The sequence below is a fragment of the Etheostoma spectabile genome, chromosome 16 (assembly GCF_008692095.1).
Source record: "Etheostoma spectabile isolate EspeVRDwgs_2016 chromosome 16, UIUC_Espe_1.0, whole genome shotgun sequence".
Taxonomy (NCBI): Eukaryota; Metazoa; Chordata; class Actinopteri; order Perciformes; family Percidae; genus Etheostoma; species Etheostoma spectabile.
In genome coordinates, this window is record NC_045748.1 from 27,523,431 (window position 1) to 27,538,417 (window position 14,987).

The 14,987-nt window shown below is 39.0% G+C and overlaps 1 protein-coding gene and 1 long non-coding RNA gene across 7 annotated transcripts in view; one reads left to right on the forward strand and one right to left on the reverse strand.

Annotated features, from left to right (window-relative positions):
• LOC116704612 (RNA binding protein fox-1 homolog 3-like) overlaps window positions 1–11,860 on the reverse strand; it is a 751,296-nt gene extending 739,436 nt beyond the window's left edge. For 5 of the 6 annotated variants that reach the window (XM_032540217.1, XM_032540219.1, XM_032540215.1 and 2 more), the window contains exon 1: window positions 11,686–11,860. The gene's annotated coding sequence lies outside the window, so the exon portion shown is untranslated. The remainder of the gene's footprint in view (window positions 1–11,685) is intronic. The other variant, XM_032540214.1, reaches the window with a different exon arrangement.
• On the forward strand, window positions 775–9,987 carry LOC116704652 (uncharacterized). The gene is made up of 3 exons (XR_004335742.1): window positions 775–837; window positions 6,359–6,363; window positions 9,977–9,987. It is a non-coding gene; the product is annotated as an uncharacterized LOC116704652 (long non-coding RNA).
• Window positions 11,861–14,987: the final 3,127 nt, after the last annotated feature.

The following is a 14,987-nucleotide window of genomic DNA, read 5'->3' on the forward strand; positions in this document are numbered from 1 at the left end:
GACAACAGTTAAGTGAATCCTAGCCAAGAATGTGTGTGCCACTGCTTTGAATGTGTGTGTTTCTGACTTTTCTCCATTTTGCAACAGTACAGTGAGCGTGAGCCGGGTTGACAGGATTTACAACAGCATCCATTGACAGGTTTTTTTAACTTTAGGTAGCCTGACTCACGGACTGCTGCACAGCCACAGATGGAAAGAGATGGAGATAGTTTTGGATAGGGAGAGAGTCAAATATCTATACCCCAGCTGGCACTTCTTAAAGGATCTTAGAGTTGCTTGAGGCAAGATGTTTGTGTAAAATTCAAACATCTGTTTTATCAGCCTAAATCACAGATTGTGTCTTCAACATAGAGGAGTGTAATTAAAACAGCAGACTGTTCCTACATGCACAAAGAACTTTTTTGAGTGGTTTGAGTTGGAACTCTATTCCACTAAAAAACACTGTGTTGCAGCTGGTAGGCACCATGTTGTAAGTCATGTGCAAGTCAGGGACATGATCTTACAAGATCTGAGTGTGGAATTTTCAAATTTGAGATGGCCTCTCTTTGCTGCTTGGCATGTGCTAAAAATTAGCAATGAAACTTGATTCAAATTTGTTCATTGTAGCACAACAGATAGTTAACAGTTAGTTCAAGGATTTTTTGAAGTTTCAGAATTTAATTATTAAACTGGTAAAGAATAGTCTTGCATTGCGCACTGCGGCGGAAGGTCTGGCTAGTCCACACAACATTTGTTAAGGTAAAAAAAGCTGTTTGGCATTTCTTTAACCCTCTCTGCCGGTGTTGTGTGCCTTCTGGTTTTTCCACCTACTGGTTTCCGAGCCTGTCCGGATGCCGTGTAAACATATCAACGGCTACCCACGTCGTCAGATTCTCTACAAATTCACAAACATTTTACTTACCTTTGCATGTCGCACCTCAATATAAACTGTACTGAACTGAACTGAATATATGAGTCCGACACTACAATAACATTGTACAGCGGGAAAATTGTGTTTTAAAATAAATTACGATGATCCGTGTCGTGCTGGGTTCAAACCTTCTTGAGCAAAAATAATAGCATAAGAGTCACTGCACCGTCCACTACTCCATCACACCATACATGTTTCTGGTAAAAACTTTATTTTGTAACCAGTTGTTTTAGACCGATTGTTTTACAAACCGTGTGCTGCCTGTTGTGACAAGTCCTTGTCCACGGATAGCGCAGAAGTGTCGCAGGAGGTTATAGTGCACAATTTAATTATGATTTTAAGCCTAAATCAAGGTAACCAGTTGTTTCAAGTTGCTCGGTTAAATTGTAATTCTTTTTCTACTGAGAGAAAATAACCAGAAACGTGTATGGTGTGATGGTGTAGTGGACGGTACAGTGGACTCTTATGCTATCATTTTTGCTGAAGAAGTTTCGAACCCAGCGCGACACGGATCATCGTAATTTCTTTTAAAACACAATTTTCCCCCTGTGCAATGTTATTGTATTGTCGGGCTCAGATATTCAGCTCAGTTCAGTACAGTTTATATTAAACTTATATAATGTGTGCGACATGCAAAGACAAGTAAAATGTTTGTGAATTTGTAGCGAATCTGTCGACGTGGGTAGCCGTTGATAGGTTTACAGGCTCGGAAACCAGTAAGTGGAAAAACCAGAAGGCACACAACACCGGTACGGCCCCGCTGATGGGCCGTTTTCTCCATTTTAAGAGACAACATTGTCTTCACCTATAAATTGCAAGCATTAAATCTTCATAAACATGCTCATGCAGCACATCATTTGAAAGCTTAAAGTCTCATGATTCCATTAAGCCCACACACAAAACATAAGATGATTTATAGCGGTTATAATCATGTTATGAAGTAAAGAAACAGAAAGATTCTGCACTGCTAGTGTCTAAAGTCGAGCGAGTATCCCTACCTGTTTCCTCGTGTCTTTATTCACTGTGTTGAAAGATCGCCATAAACTTTTTTTTCCTACATTGCCAACAGTTCAAAGAATAAGTACATCCAATCCTTTTAATCCAAAATGAGCTGGTCCCCTCACAGTCTTGTAGATTCTGGCCAAGTTTCCTCGTAAACAAATCTGAACAGTCCATCATTTCTGGATTTTGATTGCTACTGCCGTCTGCCTGGAGGCTGCCACATTGCATCTTTGCAAACAGTTGGATTCTCGGAAGTCTAAGGATTTGATTGACAGGTCATGTAAGCCAATCCGTGTACTATAACCTGAGTTGTCCCTTATGGATGCCAATCAAGTCGCAAGATTGACAGCTATTCCTTCCCGTTAAAACTAGATGTTATGAAACCGGCCTCCCTGTTTAGCCAATAAGAAGACGAGTTGATTGATACCAAACTTGACCAGAAAATGTTAACCCTGTGATGGCTCCAGCTGTGTCAAAGCAAAAATAAGGCCTTGGTCATTGCATTTCACCATTTCATCAATTTATAATAACTTCTTTCTACAGATGTGTGCATGTCGTTATTTCAAGTATGTGTGTGAGTAATGTGGATGTGTTTTTTTATTTGAGAAGTTTTGTATTTTGCACTTTTTGGGCTTTTTTTCTGAAAGGAAATAAGAAAAACGCACAGACATATCTGTAGAAATAAATTCATATATAATCCATTTTCTGAGTCATTTTCTTCTGGATTTTTTTCAGTTTTAAGTTGAGACATGTGGCTAGGGTACTAGTTTTGTATGTAGACCATGAAATATGCGTAAAGTAGTGTTTTTCAATAATTTTACAGATGATTTACTTAAACGGAAATAGAAATTCTCTGTTCTAACCTCTGTAGCTCTGTGTCAGTAAGGCCTAGTGTCACACTGACACTATGAACCGAAAATTGAGAATGTTAACTTCCCAATGAACTCAGGAACATCCCAGAGGACCAAAGGATGTGGGAACTGCATCACTTTGTTTGGGGTAAAAATGTAAGCGAGAAAAGCATATATTTTCAAGTGTTTACCAATCACAATCATCTTGGGCAGAGCTGAGAGACGGACATAGGTACGGTGTCTCTGCAAATTAGCCTCAGGAAGGAACTTGGTGGAAGATGTGTATGTAGGAAGGCAAGCTCTGCAATTAAAATAGCTGTAGAGTGTGTGATGAGAATTTACAAAAAATAAATAAAAGATGATGCATTCATTTGTTTGTCGGTTCTAACTCGGAGGATGTTTCCTGAATCAATGGGAGTTTAGAATGCCAACACAAAGAAAGCGGAAGATGAAGGACATCTGGCTGAAAATGAGTGAGTCTCCCGCAAAGGAAACGTCGCAGAAATGGACTAAAGATATAATTACTTTTTCTTGTTGTACACTGTCTATAACTGCACTGTTACAGTCAGCTTATCTCTATACAACCTGCCATCCCTTACAGCAGGGTTTTTTTTCCTCCAAAATGTCTCTTTTCACTCGCTCAACCTTTTCTCTTATTTTCAGATCACATGATTGATTTTCAATTTCTCAACCCCCCCCCCCCCCTCCATCCTTCTCCTCAGGAGCCTCTGTTTGAGAAGAAACTTACATAGGTGAAGCGTTAGAGGGTGCGGGTGATGAAACCCTGCAGTTCTGGCCTCAGGCTACAGCTACAAAAAGAGAAGAGGAATCTGCTGGCTAAGCGTATAGGGGGAATATGCATGTGTGACTGCAACCTTAGTTTTGCGTTCATCTCACAACTAGATTTGATTGGTTTCAGTCAGACTGTAAATAAACCCACTCCCTGTTTCCACCCCACCCTCGAATTTCAAAGTCACTGGGTGCATATAAATGCTGGAAGGCTAAAACCCCTGATGCAGATGAGCGTTTGCAAATGTTTGAGAAAAATACAGTGATAACTTTAAAAGAGGGTGAGAGGAATGACAGCAAATATGGGGGTCAGAGATGTGAGTGTGTGTGTGTGTGTGTGTGTGTGTGTGTGTGTGTGTGTGGTCTGCGGCAGGAACAGATTTATAGGTGTGTGTCGAGGCTGCAGTGTGCAGACATAAATAAGGCTGAGGGGAGAAAGCTCTCCATTGAACATAATCAAGTGGATCCTTCAGAGTACCATTCATCTCTCTCTCTCTCTCTCACACACACACACACGCAAACACACAAGCACAAGAGGAGGTCAGCACTTGTAATGTCCATTGCTTTTACTTTGGCTGTGATGTATGCAGTAACAGTATACACAGACAAACATTTAAATATGGAGCAAAATGTGAGGCAAGCCTAATGAGGATGTCTGTGGCCATGAGCCAAACATCTCTTACCAGGGCGTAAGCCTCTCTGAAATGCTCTCTCTCCCTCTCTCTCTCTCTACAGACACACACACACACACGCAGGATTCAATCAGTGGATTTTCCTTTTATCTTAAGTTATAAATTCATAGGCACTGCAAACCCAGAAGAAATAACTGGTTAAGAAAACAGATAAATTAAACAGCTATTGTAAAACCGTGGTTGATATATCTTCTTTCCATGTCTCATTGTGCGAAAGGCAGAGCAACCATGATTGTTGATCCCGCCCCAGAGGTTCATTGACAAGCGTCAGGCTGAAATAGATATATTTAGCCATGATATGAATAAAAGTGGCCTCCACAGGAGAAAAACAATCTAGAGTGTATTCAAAAACAAGCTTTCAAATAATATCCTTGGAATTCATTAAAACAGCAAATGTATTAAATGGATTTTGATTGACAGTCCAAACACATGTAGGTTACGTTAATTAGGTTAATTGGTGATTAGTACTATATGAATGGCCCTCTCACCCAATGTCAGCGGGGAACGGCACCAGTACCCCCCCCCCCCCCCCCCCCCGCAATCAGGTTAAGGATAAGGGAGTGTAGCTGATGAGAAATTAATTTACATTTGATTTCCTTTTGTTTTATATCATTGCCTATTAATTATATATATATATATTTATTATGTATTTTTATTTCCTTATTATTTTTCCTTATTTCTTAATATATGTTTTTGTCAATGTATTTATTTATAAATTTGTTTTATTATCTATTACACTAATATAATTATGACCCATCTGGTCTTCAATAGTTACCCACTGGTCAAATAAATTATTATTTCACAATCACCCAAAAGATGTTGAACATTATTACTGAGATGCTGATGTAAAGTTGAGACTAAACATGTGACCCCAAATACACTTGTAGTTTTATTTGTGTAAACGATTTCACATTAATCCATCCATCCATCTTCATCCGCTTATCCGGTATCGGGTCACAGGGACAGCAGCTCCAGCAGGGAACCCCAAACTTTCCTTTCCCGAGCCACATCAACCAGCTCCGACTGGGGGATCCTGAGGCGTTCCCAGGCCAGGTTGGAGATATAATCTCTCCACCTAGTCCTGGGTCTTCCCCGAGGCCTCCTCCCAGCTGGACGTGACTTGAACATCTCCCTAGGGAGGCCCCCAGGAGGCATCCTTACAAGATGCCCAAACCACCTCAACTGGCTCCTTTCTACGTGAAGGAGCAGCGGCTCCACTCCGAGCTCCTCTCGGATGACTGTGCTTCTCACCCTATCTCTAAGGGAGACGCCAGGCACCCTCCAGAGGAAATCCATTTTGGCAGCTTGTACCCTGGATCTTGTTCTTTCGGTCATGATTTCACACTAATGATTATTTTAATTAATTATTTAATTTAAGATAATTTGTTGGGCATTTTAGCAGGGTAGCTGTAGACAGGAAAGGGGGGAGGGGGGGGGAGCATGCAACAAATGGCTGCAGGTTGGACTCCAACCATTAGCCACTGCTTTGAGGACTGAGCCTCTGCATATGTGAATGATGTAATGTACAGTCTAAATGACATAGTTAGGGCGCCTGGGTGGCTCAGCTGGTAGACCAGACGCCCTAATTATGTCATTTAGACTGTACATTACATCATTCACACTCTAAGTTTGCATATCATGCTAGATTGCTAATACTTTTAGTGAAGAGTTGTAGACATGTAGACAGACAAATCTACAGTAATAATATTTATTTACAATACTGTACTTTAAGGAATATGTAAATACTGTAAGAAATACTCCAAATACTTCCTTAAATACAATTTAAAATGAGCAAAATTATGATTAACCCTTCTGTTGTCATCAGGTCAAATTTGACCCCTTTAAAAAATGTCTGTATCTAAAATATGTGTTTCTTTTTAATCAAATTATTGCAAAAAAATTGACTGGATTCTATACAACGTTCTTTTGCAAATAGAATTGATCACTTTCATTCCTGACTAAACTTATCTGTACGTTCCTCTGATCTTAACTATTAGTCAAAATAATTCACAATTCCAGCTTTTTTTAATCTCAAATATTAGGTATAAATCTATATAAATGAGGGTCTTTGAGCATTAATTCCAAAAAAGTGCTGTAAAACTAGTGGTAGTGAGGTGGGGTTAGTGGAACTTACTTTAAAAAAGTCTGAAAAAGAGACGAAAATGTCAAATGTTAGTCCATTTTTGCCCCGGGAGGACAACACAAGGGTTAAAGAATGTCACAAGATTCTGAAACTATTTGAGATAATGAGATTTGATGCACACTTTCAGTAGGACTACTTGACAGTTTACGCAATACTGTGTGCTGCAGACACATTTTGGTTGGTTCAAAACTCCAATGTCTAAAATGAACCACTCTGAGGGCATTTCATCTGAAAATTATCTTTAAAAACTATGAGCCACAGCGAGCAGCATCCCAGCCTTACACAATTCTTTGATTCGTATAAATAAATGTCAATTAAACAATGTTAGACATGAATTAAAAATCATGAATGCTATAAATGTGAGTAACATGGCTAAAGGCCATGCAGATAGACTTAATCAAAAGCCACCAATTTTGCTCAAGGTTTATTAATCTGCATGGCTTTAAGCAACTATTATTATGTAAAAATAACTTCCTCAAAAGAAAAAAAATCATATGCATTTATATTACAACCAAAGTGGAATCATTATATAATTTTTATTAAATAAACATTACTGTAAAAGACCTAAGGCAGTGGTGTAGTCTAATGTATTGTAGTGGGTATACTGTACCGTATACCCGGAATCTGCCTTTGGAGGAAGGGGGTGGCCATACCATAGTGGGGGGTCTGGGTGTCCTTCCCCAGGGAAGTTTTGAGCTTCAACGACTTCATTTCCTGTATTCGGATACACTTTAATGCACCAATTTACCATGAAAATACCTTCATTTGCAGAATGAGAAGCATGTGAAGAAGAAAAACACAGATGACAATTCAAAATATATCAAAAATATAATGGAAAGTATGTTATAGGGCTTTTTAAGAGGGAACATGTGAATCCTAAATCTTTCTTAAAGGGTTAAAGGGTATACTGCGTATATCTGCGCATCACGTAGACTACACCACTGATCTAAGGCCTCACTTGATGTCAATTTTGTCAGTGACCTGTATGAACTGCAACAACTTGGAGTTACATTCTGAAAAATCTAAGTGAAAGTATTTTGAAACTGACCAACAATGACCTAATGTGCAATGTAAATGAGAATGAACAAAGTTCTACAAATGCTCTCCCTAAAATCATCGCACGGAAGGCTGGAACTTTGCAGACTTCTTTTCCTAAAAGAAAGGATTAGAATACTGCACCTAATGTGAATTTTTACTTGATGTCAATGTAGAGGATGTCCTGGACACACACTGGTGACCTGTAATTACGGTATTGCGAGAACAAATTATTACCAAACAAGCTAAGACAGAGTGAATCAAATGTAGAGCTTTAAAATAAAGGGTACTATGAGATTTTCTGCTGACCCTCTGCATATCAGAGTGCACTCCTGCACAAAAAGTGACTTTCAGTAAATCTTTATAATATACCGGGGGAACATGACTTGTCAAAATGAGCTGAACTCGTATGTTCAGCTGGCAATTTACAGCCATATTTTCCAAGCTCCCTCTATCACTGGAACAGCTCATTCATCCATCCATTCACTGTTCTGCACTCTTCCACTGCAGCCGCTTAGTTTCAATATTTGAGGTAATGGCACCGCCAATCTCTAAAAATACAGACAAAGATGATGTCCCATTTAGAAGATTATCACAAATGGAATGGAAGCGTGTTCTTTGTGATATGCTGTGGTATGTGTTTTAACCCCATCACATCTCTAATATGAAAATAGAATAAGATTTGTGTTAACCAGGGGCAATTCTAGGATCAGGCCTGTAGGGGGGCTCAGCCCCTAATTAGAATGTGATGCGGGTACAGTGCTTTGCAAAAGTGTTGAGTTAATTGTTTGTCTTCTGTCACTAACAGACAAGTTCGCAAACTCTAACTTGAAGCAGTTAAATTGATGAAAAAAAATGGTGTTATATTATTATAAATTTTAAGAGGACTTGAGCCCCCCTAAAGAGGGTCTAAAACCACAAATGGTGTTTACTGTTCAAATAAAGTGCTGGATGCCGTGTGCCAGAGTCCATTATGTCCCCACGGCTTTAAAAGGACAAAACAAGATGAATGCAGTCTTTTTTTTGACATTTTCCAAATACTTTTTTCCCTGAACAAGAGCCCAAGCCCTACTGAAAGCGCTGGCGAAGCGAACGGTGCCAGAGAATTCAGAGAATGAAACTGCTGAGGAAAATATTTTGGAAGAGAGTGTGTTTGCTGTGATTTGCAGAACACCTGTTTCTGAACAACTCCGGCCATGCACTACAAAACCTCTCTGAATGCGCATTAACGGTTCACGGCTCCGTTAAAGCCCTTGTTCACATGCAAATCCCGCTCTCGCTCCCTTCTGAAAGCCTCCTCCGCTGCGTTGTCTTCACAAACACACGACAACACACACATTTTCTCACAGACTCGTGACTGTGCTCAACACCAATGTCGCTCTCTCTCACTGTCTCCCATCTTTTTCTCTATCCATCTCTCATTCTCGTGTAGAGGAGGGATTAGGCCTCGGGACAAAAAGACTTATCTTTGCTGTCAGTACAACACTGCAGACAATACCAACACACACTCTCACTCTACAGAAGTAAATTCACTTTTAAACCTCCAACGATGCTCTCTAAGAACATCTTGTAGGTGCAACAAGCTACAGTAGTAATACAATTCATCACGGGTTGTGATAACAACACTGCTTAAAGAGATTAGGCGGGGTGTGAAATACTGTATTAATTCTACCCAAAAGACGCAGTGGAATTGTTTAAGAAACCTCAAAGTGGTGTTTTGTATGCATGAGGGGAGCTGGTTTCAGATGGGGAAACTTTCTGAATGGCGTCTGACAATCAGGAAAGTGAATGTGTGAGTGTGTGTGATAAATTACAGAAGCAGTTATAGGGTAAAGTGTAATGAATGAATTCTCTAATGAAAATGGATGTTAATGAAATATGTCATTCTGAATGAATTGTTATTGTAGAAATTATTGGGTGATGATGATGAAAATGTCAGCAAAGGAGAGATTTATATATGTGGAGGTTTATTCTCCATATGTTTTCATTCTAAGCGGACAGCCACATTTTTCCAACTGAATTTTTTCTTTTTTGTTCTTCTCTTCTTGACAAAATCTGTAAATTGTGGCAAGGTTGAAAAATGTTGGAAAATGAAGCCACACATGTTTGCTTATACAAGTCCTTAAAGCCTGTGTATCTCCCTGTATAAAACAAGAATCCATGGGGGATCTGTAGGCAAATTCTTCCACCCTACACGCTAAGATCACTACAGAACCTTACAACTGCACATACATAGCATGAACACACACTTGCATGGACCTGACAGTGTTCAGATATGCCCACACTCATTACACACACTGCCTGGACATTGTCTTTTGTAAAAAGAATAAAAAACAAAAAAGCCAACTTTCTCCCAGCTCTGCCTCCACACTGCAGCAGCAGCAGCAGCAGCAACAGCAGCAGTGTTTCCTGATGTGTTAATGCTTGCTCCATGCTGAGAAGCCCCTTTGATGTAGACACACCCTGCCCAAGTGTCACCCACTAAATCCTTATTGTGAGAGTAAATCCCGAAAAAAAGCCACAGATATCCTACCCTTGACACTTCCCTTCAGAGCCTGGCGGCCTCCAACATACATTCCTTGATCCTCCAGGAAGACATATTCACACACACACACACACACACACACACACACACACACACACACACACACACACACACACACACACCACACACACACACACACACATCCGTGCAGATCCTCATAAAAGTCACTTGTGCATTTGCCTCATACTTGCTCAACAAACGTTCACACTACTGGCAGCTGGAAATACATTTTTGAAAGGAATATGCTTTGATTTTATGTGAAGAAACATATTCTTACACAGGAGAAAGTGGCTTACACGCTGAAAATGTATACATTACAATGACAGAACAGTTCAAACAAATAAACTGATATTAAACAAATCTGGGCAACTGCAATTGTTATGAACAGATAACAATCACTCATTGTATATGTGAAAAGAGATCCCATGTTGGCACATAGCGTTCTAAAACAATTTTCACAATTCTGCGTGCATTTTAGTATACTTGATTTTGAATTTGAGGCGTCTGACAAAGGAAACAGAGCTGACAAAGCCACAGAGAAGCCAAAGAAAGAAAGTGGCTTTCCAGAAATAATTACTTTGAGTGAGAAAGGGGAAAAGAAGAACGCATGGCAGCATTTATCATAATCCCTCTTTTTAAGAGGTTATCATAATCCCTCCTCGCTAACCCCCCTTACCTCTTTTCTCTGCTGTCCTCAGCATCAACACTGCACTTTACAATGTGCCTCTGATATATCCTCCAGTCCTAACAGTATTTGAGACAAGCGGAAACACTAAAATGAACAAAACTTATCTTACTGTGGAGAGAGTAGCTGATTTCAGCTTTTCTTCAGCTTTTTGTGGTTGTGAATGGGGGGGGGGGGGGGGATTTCTAGACAACAGTGCTGGGAAATACCACTCAAAAAGCGTGGCACTGTTTTTAGTTCAGAAAATACATCAGACCTGCATGTGAAAAAAGGAATTACAAATAAAATATGACTAATATACTTATGTGTGCAACGGCAAAATAAAGAGCAGATGGCTAAAGGACAAAAAAGTAAATCACAACACACTGTGGAATTCTCTCGACAGCGGTTTGTCTGTTCATCCGCTGCTCATGTAGTGTGAAAAGTCTACATATATCTAATGAAAAAACCTTGTGCATTCCAGCAGTCCATCTAGTATGATGTATGTAATGTAGTTCCAATGAAATTGCAACACTTTTCCCACATAAAATTAAGAATTACCTTTAGGACAGTGTAACCACAACCAGAAACGCTAAAGTTGCAACAACAACAAACAAAATCACACACACAAACACACACGCAAAATACATTAAAAAGAAATTTGCATTTGCATTAAAAGCATATTACAATTTGTGTTTAGGCACAGGTTTTGTAAGCGCTCATGAACTCCTTTCTCTATGTATGAGTCAGTTCCATACCCACCTTTACTACACTTTTACACATCTATAAATGTGTGTACACAAATACACACAGCACACTCTGCAGCTTCCCACTGAAGATTACAATATGAATCCAGCCAACAATTTGAAAGTGATCCCATGCATCTTCCCATGCATTTCTACCTTATTCCTGCTGTTTACTGTACTGGATACTGTACAGTGTACAACTGTCTACTGTGTATCACACAACCCAGTTCAGTTAGTTAGGAAACAGCTCCCTCAATAGTGAGTGAATGGAGAAAAGCATGTATAGTGCATAACACTACAGTACTCACGGTGGAGGGGAGTGTTGCTTTCTTTCAGTCTGCTCAGTTCTGCCTCTGGATGTCTCTCTCTCTCTCCCTTTCTATCTGGTTATCTGTCTATCTCGCTCTTCGTTTTTACTGCTATCGCTGCTCTGGACGCACACACACTCTACTCTGTTATACTGCTCTGCCGAACGAACTGCTCTGAGCAAGAGATTGAGATGGAGGGAGAGAGAGAGAGAGAGAGAGAGAGAGAGACTGAGAAAGAGAGATAGAGGAGGAGCACGGAGCATTAGAGAGAAGAGAAGGAAACCAAGCTATATGCGTGTGTGTGTCAGTGTTTTACAGTATCCTCCAGTCCTCCCTTCTAACACTGTGGAGCTGGTTCATGGTGCAAGCCAGCGAGTGAGCAAAAACACACATAAACACTGCACTGTACATGTCATAGTAGAAATTGGTCTGGATGCATCCATTAATGCCTTTACAAACACTAAGCGGAGTGTGTGTGGTAAAGAGGGAAGAAGAGAGTCACACACTAATGTCGCTGAACACATCACAAAGCAAGCTGGGGCTTATTATCGAAAGAATGAGAAAGATGAGGAACAGGGCAGAGAGATAAGGCAAAGAAGTGTGTGTGTGTGTGTGTGTGTGTGTGTGTGTGTGTGTGTGTGTGTGTGTGTGTGGTGTGTGTGTGTGTGTGTGTTTCTTTTAGTTAGACTTAACTCCATGACAGGTACTGAAACTCTGAGAAAACAAGCCTTCCTGCCTCACTCTGATCTCCATCACCGCATCCTGCCACAATCTATCCTTCCACATTTTTTGCATACCAAAATATATACCTCAAAATCATTTTGAACATGTAATAATAAAAATAATACCATAGAATCTAAAAGACCAAAAAATGGAAAATAAATAAAAGTATTTGTCCAAAAACGAATAGGAAAAAGCACAGTACTTATTTAATCCTAACCCTTTTACACAACTCAGTAATAATCATAATGGCTAATATTTCTATCATATCTTATCTTAACTCATTCTTTACAATTTGCGACATATACAGTATATATATATACTATATATATATAATTAGATATAGATATAGATATAGATATATACAGTATATATATATAGATAGATAGATACATATTCTATATATATATATATATATATATAATATATATATATATATATATATATAATATATATATATACCCACACACCAAAAAAAGAAAACATATTTACATTTGACCACTGAACAAATAATAATAAAAAAATAATAATGAATCACCTGGTAAAAGCCCTTCCTCTTCCCTGTAACTTGTGAAAAACATATTTATGTACTGCATTTATGTACTGCTTTTTGAACTGAGTCATGCTTAGACGTTGCTTTAACGATGCACTCCGTCCGTTCCACAGCTTCACTCAGCATGTAGAAATACAAAAACTTGTTTATGTTGTATTGGCACAAATATGTTTTAGGTATCCCCGTTCAAGTTTTACCCCATCTCTATTAAAAAAAAAATATTTTTGAATATTGCCAGGGAGTAGGTTGTTTATTTCTTCATGCAATATTTGAGCTGTTTGAAAATGAACCAGATCAGTGAATTTCAATGTTTTTGAATAAAATAGTGAATTTCAGTGCTCTCTATAAATTATTATTATGGCTCTTTTTCGCAATATGGATAGTGATGATAGTGTGCATTTGTAAGTATTGCCCTTAACCTCCGCACAGTAATTTAAATATGGTAATGCCAGTGACATTAAAGAATGAGTCATTTTTGTTCCTGAATATGTTTTGCCTTTTGATTCAGTACTGAAATGCATCTGGAAAGCTTATTGTGTATATGTCAGTGTTGTAGTCGAGACCACCTTTGTCGAGTCCAAGACTAGGACTAGTCAAGACCAAGTCAGGACCGAGTCCAAAGAGATTTAAGTCAGAGTCAAGACCGAGTCCAGGACAACAAAAAAAGGCTTGACAGTATCAAGACAATCATTTTGGGTTATTTGTTGATATAAAAGCAAAAATAGTGTCACAACACCCAGGATTTGTAAGTTTATCCATTCCCCTTGATGTCACATTATCTAATCTAAAGAAAACATAATGACATATGGTGATATCTCATGATAGCGGTGTAAGAACTGGTACAAACACCAATCTACTACTACTACTATTAACGCTGCTACAGTAGGTACTAGTACTGAGCATTTGACAATATGACTAAAATGACTAAATGACTAAATGACAATTTAGCTTATTACAGTGTGTGCCCCAGTGGTTGGTTTACGCCTTCCCTAAAGAAATATGGTATTATATTGTTATTTGGATGTGGGTAAATAGGAAAGACATGTATTTTCAGAAAACATTTGGTTAAACAACAATGTTCTTTTTATTTGAGACAATTTTAAAATAAATCCATCAGGAAGTTGTTTAGAGAAGGACCAGGTAGGGTCACACACACACACACACACACACACGCATACACACGCACACACACACACACACACACACACACACACACACCACACACACACACACACACACACACAGATTGTACTCAAGGAGCTGGAGCAAAATCAATTTTTTACAGTTATGATTGGCTGAGAAATTCATGAGAACCATTTTTCACAGTATACTCAACAGTACAAGTATTTGTACACTGTTGTAGCCTCCAAAAGTTCAAGTTCAAGACCTTTATTTGTCCCAGAGGGGCAATTGGTTTTGCTGCAGTAGCAAAGAAGTTGACACACAGTACATGACAACAAAGAGGATAATGATAGACAGTCGATTAAAAATACAGGGTCAGACCAAATGAGTAATTGAATACAACAGCATTAAAAGTTGAAGTTAAAATGTGCCTTATGTGCAGACGTTACCTATTCTTTACAGAGTTATAGCAGAGGGTACGAAAGAGAATTTATTTCTATTTGTTTTGGCTGGTGGCTGACTGAAGCGGGAACCAGAGGGCAGCAACTTAAACTCTGCATGCAGGGGGTGAGAAATATCCGACGTGATGGATTCTGCCTTTTTAAGCACATGTCTATTGTACAGTTCAGTTGGTTTCATCTGCTGAATCCCAATGATTTTGCTACTAACTTCATTTACCATTGCTAATGTGTTTTTTCCGTTTTAAACTAAGTGAAGCATTCCCGCAAATACATGAAAAAGTAAAGACAGACTCAATAAAAGATTTGTAAAACAATGTCATCAGGGATCTGCCCTCTTGAAACTTAGCTAGCTAAGGCATGATATGTGTGTCTCCATTTCCAACATCACGACAGGTTCTCGTAGGATCTCGTAGGAGCGAAGCTTGATATTTCATTCAATAAAATGA